The 16,614-nt window shown below is 39.9% G+C and overlaps 1 non-coding gene across 1 annotated transcript; it reads right to left on the reverse strand.

Moving 5' to 3' along the window:
* Positions 1 to 9,663: 9,663 nt before the first annotated feature.
* On the reverse strand, positions 9,664 to 9,770 carry LOC116861878. The gene has a single exon (XR_004381552.1). It is a non-coding gene; the product is annotated as a U6 spliceosomal RNA (small nuclear RNA).
* Between the last annotated feature and the right edge of the window lie 6,844 nt (positions 9,771 to 16,614).

Raw genomic sequence — 16,614 nt, forward strand, 5'->3', positions numbered from 1 at the left:
AGACCAATGCTTTGCCTGAGGCGGCAAGACTCAACGTGAAAAAGCTAGAATTCCACAGCTGGGGAAAATGATGGACAATCCAAGTCATCCCACTGCCGAGCACACCCTCTCGCACTCTGTGCTCTGGATCTCTCACACAAGGCAGGAGGTGGACAGGGTGCGAGGCACCGGAAGTTTCTAGATGCAGGCTTACAAGGAGGGGCTTTAAAGAAGTGGACCTATATCTTCGGAGTTGGAAAAGATGGTAATGGTCTTAGTGTTGGACTTCTACAACATCTACTACCCCTTTCAAGAAATGAGTGGCCATGTAAGTACCTATGACTGTGCATGATTTCATAGAGGCCTGAAGAATGGGAAAATAGAGGTGTTTAAGGTTCATTATATTGTTACCTAATAGAACAATATTTATCAGATGAAAGAAAAATACATATAATTTATATTTATAATTATACTTCTATAAATATAATTACATATAATTATGCTTCTATAAATATATAATTATATGTTACACATGTATATACATTTAAATCTATAATTATAAATATGTAATAAAGTATACAAGTCTATAATTACAAATATAACAAATTATAAATACGTGTTTGATATTAATTTTATAGTTTCAATTTATAACTACCTATTTATCATTTTAAGTTTATATATTACATGTTATATAAGTCTATTCGATATTGATTTTATAGCAATAAATATGCTTATAATACATACGTAATTTTATAGACTTATATGTATTTTATTTGATAGATTTGTTTTCATTTATAAATGTATATAAGTCATATAAGTCTACATAAGTCTTATGTAAGTCTATAATTATAAATACAAGATCTATAAAGAACTTCTCAAACTAAACACCCAAAAAAACAAATAATCAAGTAAAAAATGGGCAGAAGACATGAGATATGGATAAAGAAAGACATGGATAAAGATAAAAAGACATGGATAAAGAAGATGTGGTCCATATACACAATGGAATATCACTCAGCCATCAGAAAGGATGAATACCCAATTTTTGCATCAACATGGACGGGACTAGAGGGAATTATGCTGAGTGAAGTAAGTCAAGCAGAGAAAGTCAATTATCATATGGTTTCACTCTGATGTGGGTCATAAGGAATACCACGGACGACATTTAGGAGACGGAAGGGAAAAATGAAGGGGGGGTAAATCGGAGAAGGAGATGAAACATGAGAGACTCTGGACTCTGGGAAACACACTGAGGGTTTTAGAGGGGAGGGGGTGGAGGGATGGGTGAGCCCAGTGATGGGTATTCAGGAGGGCATGGACTGCATGGAGCATTGGGTGTTATATGCAAACAATGAATCTTGGAACACTGCATCAGAAACTAATGATGTACTATATGGTGACTGACATAACAAAAAAAAAATAAAAATTTTCAGCAGTTCCTACAATGTAATCAGCAAAGCAACTCCTTTAGAATGCCAGAAGTTTACAACTGAAAATTTTAGGATTAAATTTAGCCAGGCAATGAGGAAACCAAGTTGTAGAAGTTGATGTGACGTATCCTGTTGATTGAGTTGGACACGTCGAGCCATCCTTGCTATCAGGATCCAGTGAGTGGAAATGGAAGTTTGGTTGTTCTCATGCGCTCTTCCATTTTCTCTGTTCTGTATTTCATCCTCTGCACTATTTCAGGTACCATTTATTCCCTCTTCCAATAAGGAAGTCATGGCAGGAGACTTTGGACTGGAACAAGCAGCCTAGACATGTGTAGAATTGGGATGGGGGTCATGTATGGTCCTCTTTCAGGCAGTTAAAATACGGTGTTGACTCTGCTTTTTTCTCTGTGATTCCATGCAGATTCCTCTTCTGTTGTCTTCCTAAAACTTGGAGCTTCACTGGGGGAGTGCTTATACTCAGCAAAACCCTAAAACATCTGGACCAGGATATGAATTACCTACAAAATCATGGAGCACTGGTTTGAACTCTGCCCTGGATGTTTCCAGTCTGTAAATTACAGGAACTAGAGTAAGTCTTGCCAAGGCTTTCTTGGATGATCATGTAGTGTAAGGGTTTGGATGGTGGGATTGACCACAGAAATAAGGGTTTTAACAACGATATCAGTGGTGGTAGTGGTGTACAAGGGTTATGAGAATATGTGCTCTCAACAACAGGCAGCACACAATCAGGGTAAGATTTCTTGGCAAAACCTTTTAACTGAGAAGAAGCAGAGTTTACCAAATCCCTCATCTCTGGCATCAGAGAGAGCTGTGTCTGGGCCAGGCCCAGCTGGAATACGATGAAAAATGCTGCAGCAAAGGGACCCAGAGATTCTTCCCTGACCTGGCATACACATTTGTGGGGAAGGGAAAATCTTTTGGGTGGTAGGCAATAGTGGGGTCATCTGTGTTGAGAAATAGCCTTATTAGAAAAGGTGTGAAGGAAGAGAGTTGGGGGAGGTGGTCTTATCTGAGCCACTGGTATGGGCCAAAGATATGTGCTTCTCCACTGAGCTCAGTTGTAGGGGAATGGCCTTTGACCAAACATAGGTAATGACATGGGAATAGGCAATAACCTTCTATAACTTTCTGAATGTCTTTCCTTAATGACGCTAAGTAACATGCTCTTTTAGATTCCTCAGGGATGCCGAGCTGTCCCTGGTCTGAAAAAAAATTAACTTTTTTATTCTTGGAAAGTGTTCCACCTCAAATGTCTGTTTTGAGGGGGTCATAAATAGGGTAAATCTAGAACATAAGAGTGTCTCCTGTTCATAAAATAGCAACTCTATTGACTGTGAGCTCCTGAATTGAAGTGCTTAGTAGACTTGTATCAAAAAATAACCAGCAAATTTACAGGACTAGTCAGGGGCTGAGCTGCTATTCAGTCTTGCCCAGTGTGATGCTACTATCTGTGTTCTAAAACATGGGTTGTCAAACTGCAGCCCTCCAGCGAAGTCCAGCCTGATGTCTGGTTTTGTAAATAAAGTTTTAATTGGAACACACACACACACACACACACACACATATAACCAACATTATAGTATATAACTGTTTAATTCAAACTTCTTCCTACCTTGTGGTTATAATTTACATCCATGGTTCTTTTGACTTTTGTGGGGGTAGACAAGTCAAGGAAAACAGAAAATTCTGGGGAGAAACTTTCCTTCTACAATCTTGTTTCCTAGAAACAAGAAACTGCCCTTGGGAAAATAACATTTTTTTCCTTGACCCTTATTTTGTGCTCTGTGGTTTGAGATAAATGAACTCAATGCTATAGACCAGGGGTCCAGCAAATTTATTCTGTATAGGGTTAGAGAGTAAATATTTGGAGCTTTGTTGGCTACTTGGTCTCTGTTTTAACTACTCACCCCAGCTGTTGTCCTTCAAGGGCAGCCATTAGCGATACATAAATAAATGTATGTGACTCTGTTTCAATAAAACTTTATTGACAAGACAAGGAAGTTGGCTGGATTTGGCTGAGGTGCTATAGTTTGCTGTCCTCTGCTGTAGATTCTAAACACTCTTCTGTCATCCTTTAAAAATCACTTTGAGTTTAAATTTCCATTTCCTCTCTTGCTACACCAACCTGTGTTGAGGTCTCCTCTCTGAGCTCTTGTAGGACATATAAAATGCTGCACTGTTTATCACGCTTTGATGCTAAGTTTGAAAGCGCAGATGTAGATTATCATTGTTCTAAAATTATCATGGTCACTGGCACATGATTAATGCTCCACAACTATTAAATAGTTAAGCTTGAGATTTTCTAGTATCTGCTTCAGTATCTAAGTATTCCACAAATAATTACTGAATGTGCACGGTCAGGGACGCTTCTAGGTGGTTGGGATACATCAGTGAATAAAACAAGTATCTGTGTCCTAATGGATATTGCACTGGCTTTGGGGAAAATGTGGAAAAAAAAGAAGCAAGGACATAAGTAAACTATAGGTTGTGTTAGACCAGGGGCTAGCAAACTATCTGACCCTCTGCCTGTTTTTGTAAATAAAGTTTTACTGGCACACAACCATTCATTTACATGTTGTCTATGAATGCTTTTACATTACCATGGTAAATTTCCGTTATTGTGGCAGTGAGTGTGTGGTCCATAAAGCCTAAAATATTTATCATCTGGCTTTTTACAGGAAAAAATTGCTGACTCTTGCATCAGACAGTAAAAATTGCTATAGAATCTTTTTCTGTTTTTAAAGTAGATTGGGATATGTGGTCAGGACTGCTGATGGTTGGTTGTGACCATCTTAGGCAAAATCAGTCAATGTAACCCTCAGTGACAAGCCAAAATTTTTTCAAAGACTTGGAGGAAGTAAGAGACTGAATCATACAGATTAATATTGGGGTGTTTTCAAGCAGAATGAATAACCAGTGTATATATGGACCATATCTTCTTATCCACTCATCCGTTGAAGGGCTTATTTCCACAGTTTGGCGACTGTGGCCATTGCTGTTCATAATGTTCATAACATTGGGCCCTTCTTTTTACCACATCTGTATCTTTGGGGTAAATACCCTGTAGTGCAATTGCAGGGTCATAAGGTAGCTCTCTTTTTAATTTCTTTTTTTAAAAGATTTTTAAAAATTATTTATTTATTTGACAACAGAGATCACAAGTAGGCAGAGAGGCAGGCAGAGAGAGAGAGAGAGGAGAAGCAGGCTCCCTGCTGAGCAGAGAGCCAGATGCAGGGCTCAATCCCAGGACCCTAGGACTATGACCCGAGCCAAGGCAGAGGCTTTAACCCACTGAGCCACCCATGTGCCCCTATTTTTAATTTCTTAAGGAACCTCCATACTGGGGTGCCTGGGTGGCTCAGTGGGTTAAGCCTCTGCCTTTGGCTCAGGTCATGATCTCAGGGTCCTGGGATCGAGCCCCACATCAGGCTCTCGGCTCAGCGGGAAGCCTGCATCCCTCTCTCTCTGCCTGCTGCTCTGCCTACTTGTGATCTCTGTCTGTCAAATAAATTTTAAAAGAGGAACCTCCATACTGTTTTCCAAAGTAGCTGCACCAACTTCCATTCCCACCAACAGTGTAAGAGGGTTCCCCTTTCTCCACATCCTCCCCAACACTTGTTTCCTCTCTTGTTAATTTTGGCCATTCTAACTGGTGTGAGGTTGTATCTCAGTGTGGTTTTGATTTGAATCTCCCTGATGGCTAATGATGAACATTTTTTCATGTGTCTGTTAGCCACTTGTATGTCTTCTTTGGAGAAGTGTCTGTTCATGTCTTCTGCCCATTTTTGGACGTGATTATCTGTTTTTTGGGTGTTGAGTTTGAGGAATTCTTTATAGATCTTGGATATCAGCCCTTTGTCTGTAGTGTCATTTGCAAATATCTCCTCCTATTCTGTGGGTTGCCTCTTTGTTTTGTTGACTGTTTCCTTTGCTGTGCAGAAGCTTTTGATCTTGATGAAGTCCCAAGAGGTCATTTTTGCTTTTGTTTCCCTTGCCTTTGGAGACGTGTCTTGAAAGAAATTGCTGTGGCCAATGTCAAAGAAGTTACTGTCTATATTCTTCTCTAGGATTTTGATGGATTCCTGCCTCACATTGAGGTCTTTCATCCATTTCAAGTTTATCTTTGTGTATGGTGTCAGAGAATGGTCGAGTTTCATTCTTCTATGCATAGCTGTCCAATATACACAATGGAATATTATGCCTCCATCAGAAAGGATGAATACCCAACTTTTGCATCAACATGGATGGGACTGGAGGAGATTATGCTGAATGAAATAAGCCAAGCAGAGAGAGTCAATTATCATATGGTTTCACTTACTTGTGGAGCATAAGGAATAACATGGAGGACATTAGGAGAAGTGAGTTGGGGGAAATTGGAGGGGGAGATGAAGCATGAGAGACTGTGGACTCTGAGAAACAAACCAAGGGTTTTAGAGGGAAAGGGGGTGGGGGGTTGGGTGAGCCTGGTGGTGGGTATTAAGGAGGGCACAGATTACATGGAGCACTGGGTGTGGTGAATAAACAATGATTCTTGGAACACTGAAAAAATTAAATTAAAAAAAAACTGTAGATGTGGTAACATGGGAATGGGCTCTTTTGCTAAAGGTAAAGTAAGAAGGCCAATGTGGTGGGACAGTGAGTAGAACTGCAGTAGCAGATGATGTGGGAGAGGTGAAACAAGGTGGCAGATCACATGAGAGCATCTGGGAAGTTGGTAAGGACTTTATTTTTTTTTAAAGATTTTATTTATTTATTTGAGAGAGAGGATGAGAAAGAGAGAGAGCATGAGAGGAGAGAGGTCAGAGGGAGAAGCAGACCCCTTGCTGAGCAGGGAGCCCGATGTGGGACTTGATCCTGGGACTCCAGGATCATGACCTGAGTCGAAAGCAGTTGCTTAAACAACTGAGCCACCCAGGTGCCCCGGTAAGGACTTTATTTTGAGTGAGAGGAATAACCATAAGGTAGAATTCTTTCTTATGAAAACAGTATAATGGCTCTTCTCAGTGATGTTGGGACCTAAGTACTGGAAGGTAGAAAAATGAACCAGAAGAATTTGCCTAAAATAATTCTTCATAGTCAAGTTCAGTATCACAAAAACATGGATTAGAAATCTGCATCCAGTTATGGGTGTCTTTGGACAAAAATGCTTGTAAATGTTCTTGCCTTGGTTTTCCTGTTTGTAAAACCAGGATGATAAGAGCACTGTGACACCTGTGTGAGTTAATCTGCACTAAGGGCTCTGAATGACATCTGGTATGTTATCACTGTCAACACTACTCCAAAAGCAAGTCCCTTCCTCATGGACATGAGGACACAGGTCCAAAAATGCCGCTTCATGGAATAAAACCTTTGAGACAGGTGATCATGATTGTAGCTCCTATTTCTTTTCAGGATGTCTAGTGGTTGTTACCACTGATGTCTCTCGAGATACTGCATCAGCTCTGACTGATAATCCAAACCTGAGGAGCCTGGACCTGGGGAGGAATAATATAGGGGATGTAGGAACAGAGCTGCGTGCAATACTTTGAAATGTGCCAGCTGCGAGCTAGAGAGCACTGGGTAGGTACCTGGTGAGGAGAGCTCCCTGTCTGGAGTTCAGGAAAGCTGAAGAAGGGATAAGTGTACAAGAAAGTGGATGGGAGAGTGAAAGCCCTCAGACGTAATGGTGTGGTATCCAAAATGCTGCTCTGTTGGTTGGCAGATTCATTTGTCGAGAACTTGTGAAGGAGGAGTTTGCTATGCACCATATGCTCTGTCCCATGTCGCCAAGGGTTGGGTCCTACCTCCCTGTGCTTCTCTGTTACAGGCTAGAAGGGTGTAGGTTAACCAGCATCTGCTGTGGGTTTCTTTCCTTGGTTCTTGGCAGCAGAGAAACTTTGAAAAATCTCTTTCTGCTTGGAAATCAGTTGGGTGATGAAGAAACCGTGCAGCTTTTTGAGACCGTGGGGCCCCAGACTGTACACTTCAGACAGCTGGGTCAGCTGGATGCCATTTTTCTTGGTGTCGAGGACAATTCTGTGTTGAGGGTCTAGGACCAATGAAATGATAAATCCTTTTGCTGCTTAAAATCTCTAAAAAGTAAGAATCAGCAGAGTGATTCTTATCAGCAGAGGACCTAGTCAGTGCTAAGTAAAAACTGACCATTGGTATTGTCATACCTGACACAGACTAAGAGATAATTTTGTTCTCATATTTAGGTATTTTCTTTCTTCCTATGTGGGCATGTCTTTCATTACTAGCAGAGGAACAAAGGTCAGTCCACAGCCTATCATCATGTAGCTCCAAATCCTGGGCCTCTGAATTTATTCTCGTAAAGCAAAGATTCTCTTCCTTTCTGTATTAGGTAATGGTTGGCGCATGACAAACTTCCACAAACACGGGGTTCCAACAGCACACGTTTATTAACTCTGTTAATTTGTGGCTGGACTTCTGGCCCACATAATCTGGTCGTCTTCGGGGTCTCCCACAAGGGAGCAGTCTACACGTCATCCATGGCTCAGGGTCGTATCTGAAGGCTCAACTGGGGAAGAATCTGCTTCGAAGGTCGCATGGTTGTTGGCAAAGTTCAGTTCCTGTTGGGCTGTGTTGGACTGAGGACTTTAGTAGCCAGAGGGCCCTTGGCTGGAAGGGACCCTAATTCCTTGCCATGTGGGCCTCTCACAGACGGCAGCTCCCTTCATCCAATTCTGCAAGGCAATAGGATTTGTTAGCAAGGCGGAAGTCACAATCTGGTGCAAACTCAAGAGAGTGGCATCTCATCATTTCACCTAGCAGTAAACCACAGGTGCCGCTTACATTCAAGGGAGTGACTGTCACAGGTAAAGGTCCTTGAAAGCATCTTAGGAGCTGCCAACCACAATTACATTCACATTTTTTCCAATATTGAGAAACATATAACAATGTTTAGCATTCCCTTTCTATCTGCCTTGTTTTCTTTTTGTTTTTGTTGGCTCAAGATTGTTTTTCCCAGATTTATGGAGATATAATTTATATATAACATTGTACAAGTTTAAGGTATATAGTGTAATGACTACATAAGTCCATGTATCTAGTGACATGATTGCCGCAGTAAGCTAACACGTCCAACATCTCACATACTTACAATTGGGGTACATCTGTGCTGAGAACTTTCAGATGTCAAGTACACAACACAGTATTGCTAACTATAGTCCTCTGCGGTACATTGCACCCCCCAGAACTTATCTTATGGAAGTCTTCATCCATCTTCATCCATCTCTCCACCCACCACCCCTGCAACCACCGAGCTACTCTGTTCCTGTGAGTTCCGCTTTTCTAGATTTGACATATAAGTGAGATGATACTGTATTTGCCTTCCTCTATCTGATTTATCTCATTTAGCATGATGAGCTCAAAGTCTATCTACATTATCACCAAGGGGAGATTGTCTTCTTTTTTATGGCTGAGTCATAGTTTGGTGAGAGAGAGAGTGAGATCTACCATGTCCTCTTTATCCATTCATCCCCTGACGGAGACTTAGGTTGTCTGTCTGTCTTGGCTAATGTAAATAATGCTGCAATGAACATGAGAATGCAGGTATCTGAGCTGCCTTTTTTTTAAAGATTATTTATTTATTTATTTATTTGAGAGTGAGAGTGAGAGAGGGAACACAAGCAGGGGGAGTGGGAAAGGGAGAAGCAGGCTTCCTGCCCAGCAGGGAGCCTGATGTGGGGCTTGATCCCAGGACCCTGGGATCATGACCTGAGCCAAAGGCAGACACTTAACCAACTGATCCACCAAGATGCCCCAATATCTGAGATTCTAATTTCATTTCCTCCAGGCATATACCCAGAAGTAGAATTACTAGATCATATGGTAACTGTATTTTCAATCTTTTGAGGAACCTCCATGCAGTTTTCCATATGACTGTACCATATTACATTTCCACCAACAATGTGCAAAGTTTCCTTCTCTCCACATCCTCCCCAGCACTTGTCCTTTTGTGTCTGGTGACAGCCATTCTGAAGGTGTGAGGTGACCCCTCCCTATGGTTTTGATCTGCATTTCCTTGATGATGAGTGATGTTGAGCACCTTTTCGTGTAGTTGTTGGCCATTTGAGTATCTTCTTTGGAAAAATGTCTATTCAGGTCCTTAGCCCATTTTAAAATTGGATTCTCTTTCTCTTGCTACTAAATCGTATGAGAACTTTATATATTTGGGGTTTTAACCCCTTTCCAAGTATTCTATCCCATTCTGTATGGTTTTATCTTTTTTAACATGGAACGCTTCACGAATTTGCGTGTCATCCTTGCGCAGGGGCCATGCTAATCTTCTCTGTATCGTTCCAATTTTAGTATATGTGCTGCTGAAGTGAGCACCCCATTCTGTATGTTGCCTTTTCATTTTGTTAATGGTTTCCTTTGTTTGCAGAAGCTTTTTAGTTTGATGAATTCTCACTTGTTTTGCTTTTGTTGATTGTGCTTTTAGTGTTACATCCATAAAATTCTTGCCAAGGTACATGTCAAGAAGTTTTTCCCTATGTTTTCTTGTGTGTCTTTTAAATTCTATTTTATATTTTCAGTGTTCCAAGATTCATTGTTTATGCACCACACTCAGTGCTCCATGCAACCCATGCCTTCGTTAATACCTACCACCAGGTTTTCTTTGAGGAGTTTTATGAGACTATTACGAACAACTGCCTTATTTTCTAAATAATATTTAGGTTACTGAACATTCAGCTAGAGACGAAATACAACCATCCTGGATTTTTATCCACTGATCGAGTACAGAGATGGTAACTCATTTCCTATTTGCCCTCCATTTTCTTAACTAGAAAACGAATTTATTTATTCAGAACTCTTACAGTTTAAATTAAGTCAAAAACTTTCTGTGCTTGGAAACCCACAATCTTCTCCAAATGATACTTTCCCGTAAATATGGATATCAAGTGAGACTTTAAGATACAAAAAAAGACCCACTCAAACACTGCAGACTTTCCCATCTTCCTTTGTGCTATTTTTCCCTAACGCTTTCCTCATCTTAATATATGCCATATAATTCTTCTGTTGTCTCTTTCCACTAGAATATAACCCCCATAACAGCAGAGATTTTTTTCCCCTTCAAAATTGTATCCTAACGCCTATGTATTCCATAAAAGTAAGTTGAAGATACTTGTCTTTCTGAGGTATTTCACTAGCACAATACCCTCCAGGTTCATCCATCTTGTCCAAATGGTCTGATCTCATCCTTTTTTATGGCTGAATAACATCCATTACATTCATTTTTATTTTTATATTTGTATTTATATATTTGTTTATCTTTGTGTGTATGTTTTTCTGTATGTGTATGTATGTATTTGTATTTTTGTGTGTGTTTTGTGTGTATGTGTATATTTGTATTTATATACTTATATTCCACATCTTTATCCATTCATCTATCAGCAGACCTTGGGTTGCTTCCATATCTTGGCCATTTTAAATAATGCTGCAATAAACATAGGGATGCATATGTCTTTTTAAATGGGAGTTTGTTTCCCCTGAGTAAATATCCAGTAGTGGAATTATTGGATCATATGGCATTTCTATTTGTAAATTTTTGAGGGAACTCTAGGCTGACTTTCACAGGATCTGTACCAATTTACATTTGCACCCACGGTAAACGAGTTTCCTTCTTCTTCACATCCTTGCCAACGCTCGTCACTGGTCTTTTTGAGTCTAGCCCTTCTGACGGGGGTGAGGTGATACCTCATTGCCAATTCAGTGAGTGATGCTGAACACCTTTTCATGGACCTGTTGGGCATGTGTATGTCATTTTTTGGGAAGTGTCTTTTCAGATCCTTTGCCCATTTTTAAATCAGTTTATTTGGGGGTTTTGTTTTGTTTGTTTTGCTACTGAGTTTGAGGTCTTTTTTTTTTTTTATTTTTTCAGTGTTCCAAGATTCATTGTTTATGCACCACACCCAGGGCTCCATGCAATCCGTGCCCTCCTTAGTACCCACCACCAGGCTTACCCAACCCCCCACCCCCACCCCTCCATAACCCTCAGTTTGTTTCTGAGTCCACAGTCTCTCATGGTTCATCTCCCCCTCTGATTTCCCCCAATTCACTTCTTCTCTCCTTCTCCCAATGTCCTCCATGTTATTCCTTATGCTCCACAAATAAGCAAAACCATACGATAATTGACTCTCTCTGCTTTACTTAATTCACTCAGCATAATCTCTTTCAGTCTCCTCCGTGTTGATATAAAAATTCTTTGTATCTATTTTGGATATTACTCCTTTATCAAATGCATGGTTTGCAAATATCATCTTCCATTCTGTAGGTTGCTTTTTCACTCTGTTGATCATTTCCTTGGCTGTGCAAAAGCTTTTTTAGCTTGATGCACTCCTAGTGTCTATTTTTCCTTTTGTAGCCTGTGCTTTTGGTGTCATAACCAAGAAATCCATTGCCAAGACTGGTGTCAGGGAGCTTTCATCCCCTCTGTTTTTTTCCTAGTAGTTCTACAGTTTCAGGTCTTACATTTAAGTCTTTTAACCATTTTGAGTTGATTCTTATAGGTGGTATGAGCTAAGAGTCCAATTTCATTTTTCCATTTTCCCATCACCATTTAGTGAGGAGGCAACCCTTTCTCTGCTGTGCGTCCTTGGCACTCTCGTGGAAAATCAGTTGACCATAAGTGTGTGGCTTCATTTTCTGGGCTCTGTACTCTGTTCCATTCGTCTTAGGGCTGTTTTAATGTATGTATCATACTGTTGTTACTGTAGTAGCTTTGTAATATGTTTTGATATGAAGGGTAATGCCGCCAGCTTTGTTCTTTATTGATAGCTTGGGCTATTCTGGGTCTGTTATGGTTCAACACATATTTTAGGATTGTTTTTCTGCTTCTGTAAAGAATGCCATTTAGTGGTTTTTTTGGTTGGTTTGTTTTTATAGTTTACATGGGATCTTTGATCACATTGGTAGTATGGAAATTAATGATGTTCTTCCAATCAATGAACATAAAATGTCTTTCCATTTACCTTCATCAGTGTTTTGTAATTTTCAGTGTACAAATCCTAACCATTTCCTGGTTAGGTTTATTCCTAAGTATTCTTTTTTTCTCACTAGGGTGAAAGGGGTTGTTGTGCTAATTTCCTTTTAGGAGAGTTCATTGTGTATAGAATTGCAACTGACTTCTGTCTGTTGGTTTTGTATCATGCCATTTTGAATTTACTTATTAGTTTTTACAGGTTTTGAGTCTATTTGGAGTCTTCTATATATATGATCTTACCATCTGCAAACAGATAATTTTACCTCTTCCTCTCTAGTTTGGATGCCTTTTCTTTTTCTTGTCCAATTGCTCTGTCGAGGACTTCCAGGACTTCCAGGACTGCATTGAATAGAAGAGGTAAGTGTGTGCATCTGTGCCTGTGCTAGAACTAGAGGAAAATACTTTGGTAACCACTGGTCATGATGTTAGCTGCGGGCTTTTAATACATGTCTTTGAATTTTTGAGTGTTTTTATCATTAATGAATGCCGAGTTTTTGTGAAATGCTTTTTCTGCATCGAGATGATCATGTGCTTTTTAAAAATCTTTTATTTTGTTAATGTGGTGCATAACAGTGATTGGTTCTTGTTGAACGATCCTTGCATCCCAGGATTAAATCCCACTTGGTTATGATGTGTAATCTTTTTAACATGCTATTGGATTTGGTTTTTATAGTATTGAGGATTTTAGCATTTGTAGTCATTAGCAATACTGGCTTGAGCCTTTCTTTGCTTGTAATATCTCTGTTTGGCTTTGGTATTGGGGTGATGCTGGCATCATGAAATGAGTACCGAAGTATTTCCTATTTTATGTTTTGGGTGTGCATAAGAAAGATTGGCATTGATCCTTCTTTGAATGTTTAGTAGCATTCATCCATGAAGCCATGTGGTCCTGGGATTCTCTTTGTTGGGAAGTTTCAGTTACTGATTCAATCTCTTTATTGGTGGTTTGACTCTTCAAACTTTCTATTTCTTGAGTCAGTCTTGGTAGGTTATGTTTTAGGAATTTATCCATTTCTTCTAGGTTATCCAATTTGTTGGCATTTAATCACAAAAGTCTCTTAGGATCCTTTCTATATCTGAGGCATCTGTTGCAATGTCTCCTTTTTCATTTCTTTTTTTTTTTTTTATTTGAGAGAGCACAAGCAGGGAGAGCTGCAGAGGGAGAGTTAGAAGCAGACTCCCTGCTGAGCAGGGAGCCCAACATGGGGCTCTGGGATCACGACCTGAGCTAAAGACAGATGCTTAATCAACTGAGCCACCCAGGTGCCCTTTTCTTTTCATTTTCTTTTCTTTTTCATTTCTGATTTTGAGTCTTCTTTCATTTTCTTAGTTGAAAGGTTTGCTATTTCATCTTAAAAAAAAAACACAATTCTCAGTTTTTTGGTCTTTTTCTATTATTTGCTCCTCTCTATCTTATTTTTGCTCTGATTTTAATTTCCTTCCTTCTATTAACTTTGAGCTTAATTTATTCTACTCTTTCTAGTTTCTTGAAATGTAACATTAATTTTATAATTCTCTTTTAATGTGTGCATTTATCACTATAAACTTCTTCATGCTTTTAATTATATTCGATTAGCCACTATATAACACATCATTAGTTTTTGATGTAGTGTTCAATGGTTCATTAGTTACAGATCACACCCAGTGCTCATCACAAAATGTGCCCTCCTTAATACCATCACCTCTGAAACCCTCAATTTGCTTCCCAGGGTCCATAGTCCCTCATGGTTCATCTCCCTCTCTGATTTCTTCCCATTTGGCTTTCCCTCCCTTTCCCTATAGTCCTCCGTGCTATTGCTTATGTTCTACATATGAATGAAACAATATAATTGTCCTTCTCCACTGGACTTATTTCACTCAGCATAATCCACTCCAGTTCCATTCACATTGATGCAAATGGTGGGTGTCCATCCTTCCTGATGGCTGAGTAATATTCCATTGGATATAAGGACCACACCTTCTTTATCCATTCGTCTGTTGAAGGGCATCTCCACTTCTTCCACAGTTTGGGTATTGTGGACATTGCTGCTATTGGGGTGCATGGGCCCCTTCTTTTCACTACATCTGTATCTTTCTTTTAATATTTTAAGTAATCTCTCTACTCAACATGGGGCTCAAATTCACAACCCTAAGATCAAAGTTGCACACTCCACTGAGGCACAAGGTACCCTTCTTAGTGCTACTTTTCTTTTTTATTTAATTTCTTTTCAGTGTAACAGAATTCATTGTTTATGCACCACACACAGTGCTCCATGCAATCCGTGCCCTCCATAATACCCACCACCAGGCTCCCCCAACCTCCCACCTCCTACCCCTTCAATACCCTCAGATTGTTTTTCAGAGTCCATAGTCTCTCATGGTTCATCTCCCCCTCCGATTTCCCTCAACTCCCTTCTCCTCTCCATCTCCCGATGTCCCCCATGTTATTCCTTATGCTCCACAAATAAGCGAAACCATATGATAATTGACTCTCTCTGCTTGACTTATTTCACTCAGCATAATCTCTTCCAGTCCCGTCCATGTTGCTACAAAAGTTGGGTATTCATCCTTTCTGATGGAGACATAATACTCCATAGTGTATATGGACCACATCTTCCTTATCCATTCGTCCATTGAAGGGCATCTTGGTTCTTTCCACAGTCTGGCAACTGTGGCCATTGCTGCTATGAACATTGGGGTACAGATTGCCCTTCTTTTTTTTTTTTAAAGATTTTATTTATTTATTTGACAGAAATCACAAGTGGGCAGGGAGAGGGGGGTAGGCAGGCTCCCTGCTGAGCCGAGAGCCTGATGCGGGGCTCCATCCCAGGACCCTGAGATCATGACCTGAGCTGAAGGCAGAGGTGTTAACCCACTGAGCCACCCAGGCGCCCCTAGATGGCCCTGCTTTTCACTACATCTGTATCTTTGGGGTAAATACCCAGAAGTGCAATTGCAGGGTCATAGGGAAGCTCAATTTTTAATTTAAGGAATCTCCACACTGTTTTCCAAAGTGGCTGCACCAACTTGCATTCCCACCAACAGTGTAAGAGGGTTCCCCTTTCTCCACATCCTCTCCAACACATGTTGTTTCCTGTCTTGTTGATTTTGGCCAACTAACTGGTGTAAGGTGGTATCTCAATGTGGTTTTAATTTGAATCTCCCTGATGGCTAATGATGATGAACATTTTTTCATGTGTCTATTAGCCATTTGTATGTCTTCTTTGGAGAAGTGTCTGTTCATGTCTTCTGCCCATTTTTTGACGTGATTGTTTTGTGTGTGTTGAGTTTGAGGAGTTTGTCATAGATCTTGGATATCAGCCCTTTGTACTGTCATTTGCGAATATCTTCTCCCATTCCATGGGTTGCCCCTTTGTTTTGTTGACTGTTTCCTTTGCTGTGCAGAAACTTTTGATCTTGATGAAGTCCCCAAAACTCATATTTGCTTTTGTTTCCTTTGCCTTTGGAGACATATCTTGAAAGAAATTGCTGTGGCTGATATCGAAGAGGTTACTGCCTATGTTCTCCTCTAGGATTCTGACGGTTTCCTGACTCACGTTGAGGTCTTTTATCCATTTCGAGTTTATCTTTGTGTACAGTGTCAGAGAATGGTCAAGTTTCATTCTTCTACACATAGCTGTCCAATTTTCCCAGCATAATTGATTGAAGAGACTGTCTTTTTTCCACTGTATATTTTTTCCTGCTTTGTCAAAGATTAGTTGAGCATAGAGTTGAGGGCCCATATCTGGGTTCTCTACTCTGTTCCTTGGTCTATATGTCTGTTTTTGTGCCAGTACCATGCTGTCTTGGTGATCACAACTTTGTAATAAAGCTGGAAGTCAGGCAACATGATTCCCCCAGTTTTGTTTCTCTTTTTCAACATTTCCATGCTCATGGATCAGAAGAATAAACATTGTTAAAATGTCTATACTGCCTAGAGCAATCTATACATTCAATGCCATCCTGATCAAAATTCCACCAGCATTCTTCAAAGAGCTGGAGCAAACAATCCTAAAATTTGTATGGAATCAGAAGAGACCTTGAATTGCTAAAAATATTATTTACCTTTGATTTATAAAAAGTTCCTTAAGCCCATAAGAAAAAAGGTGAAAACTCCAATTATTTTCAAAGGAGAGAATGACCTTCATGAATGTACACAATGGCAACTGATAACTCAGTAATCAGATGAATCAAAATTAAGACACTACAGTATTC

The sequence above is a fragment of the Lontra canadensis genome, unplaced genomic scaffold (genome assembly GCF_010015895.1).
Source record: "Lontra canadensis isolate GAN:19392208 unplaced genomic scaffold, GSC_riverotter_1.0 scaffold206, whole genome shotgun sequence".
NCBI lineage: Eukaryota > Metazoa > Chordata > Mammalia > Carnivora > Mustelidae > Lontra > Lontra canadensis.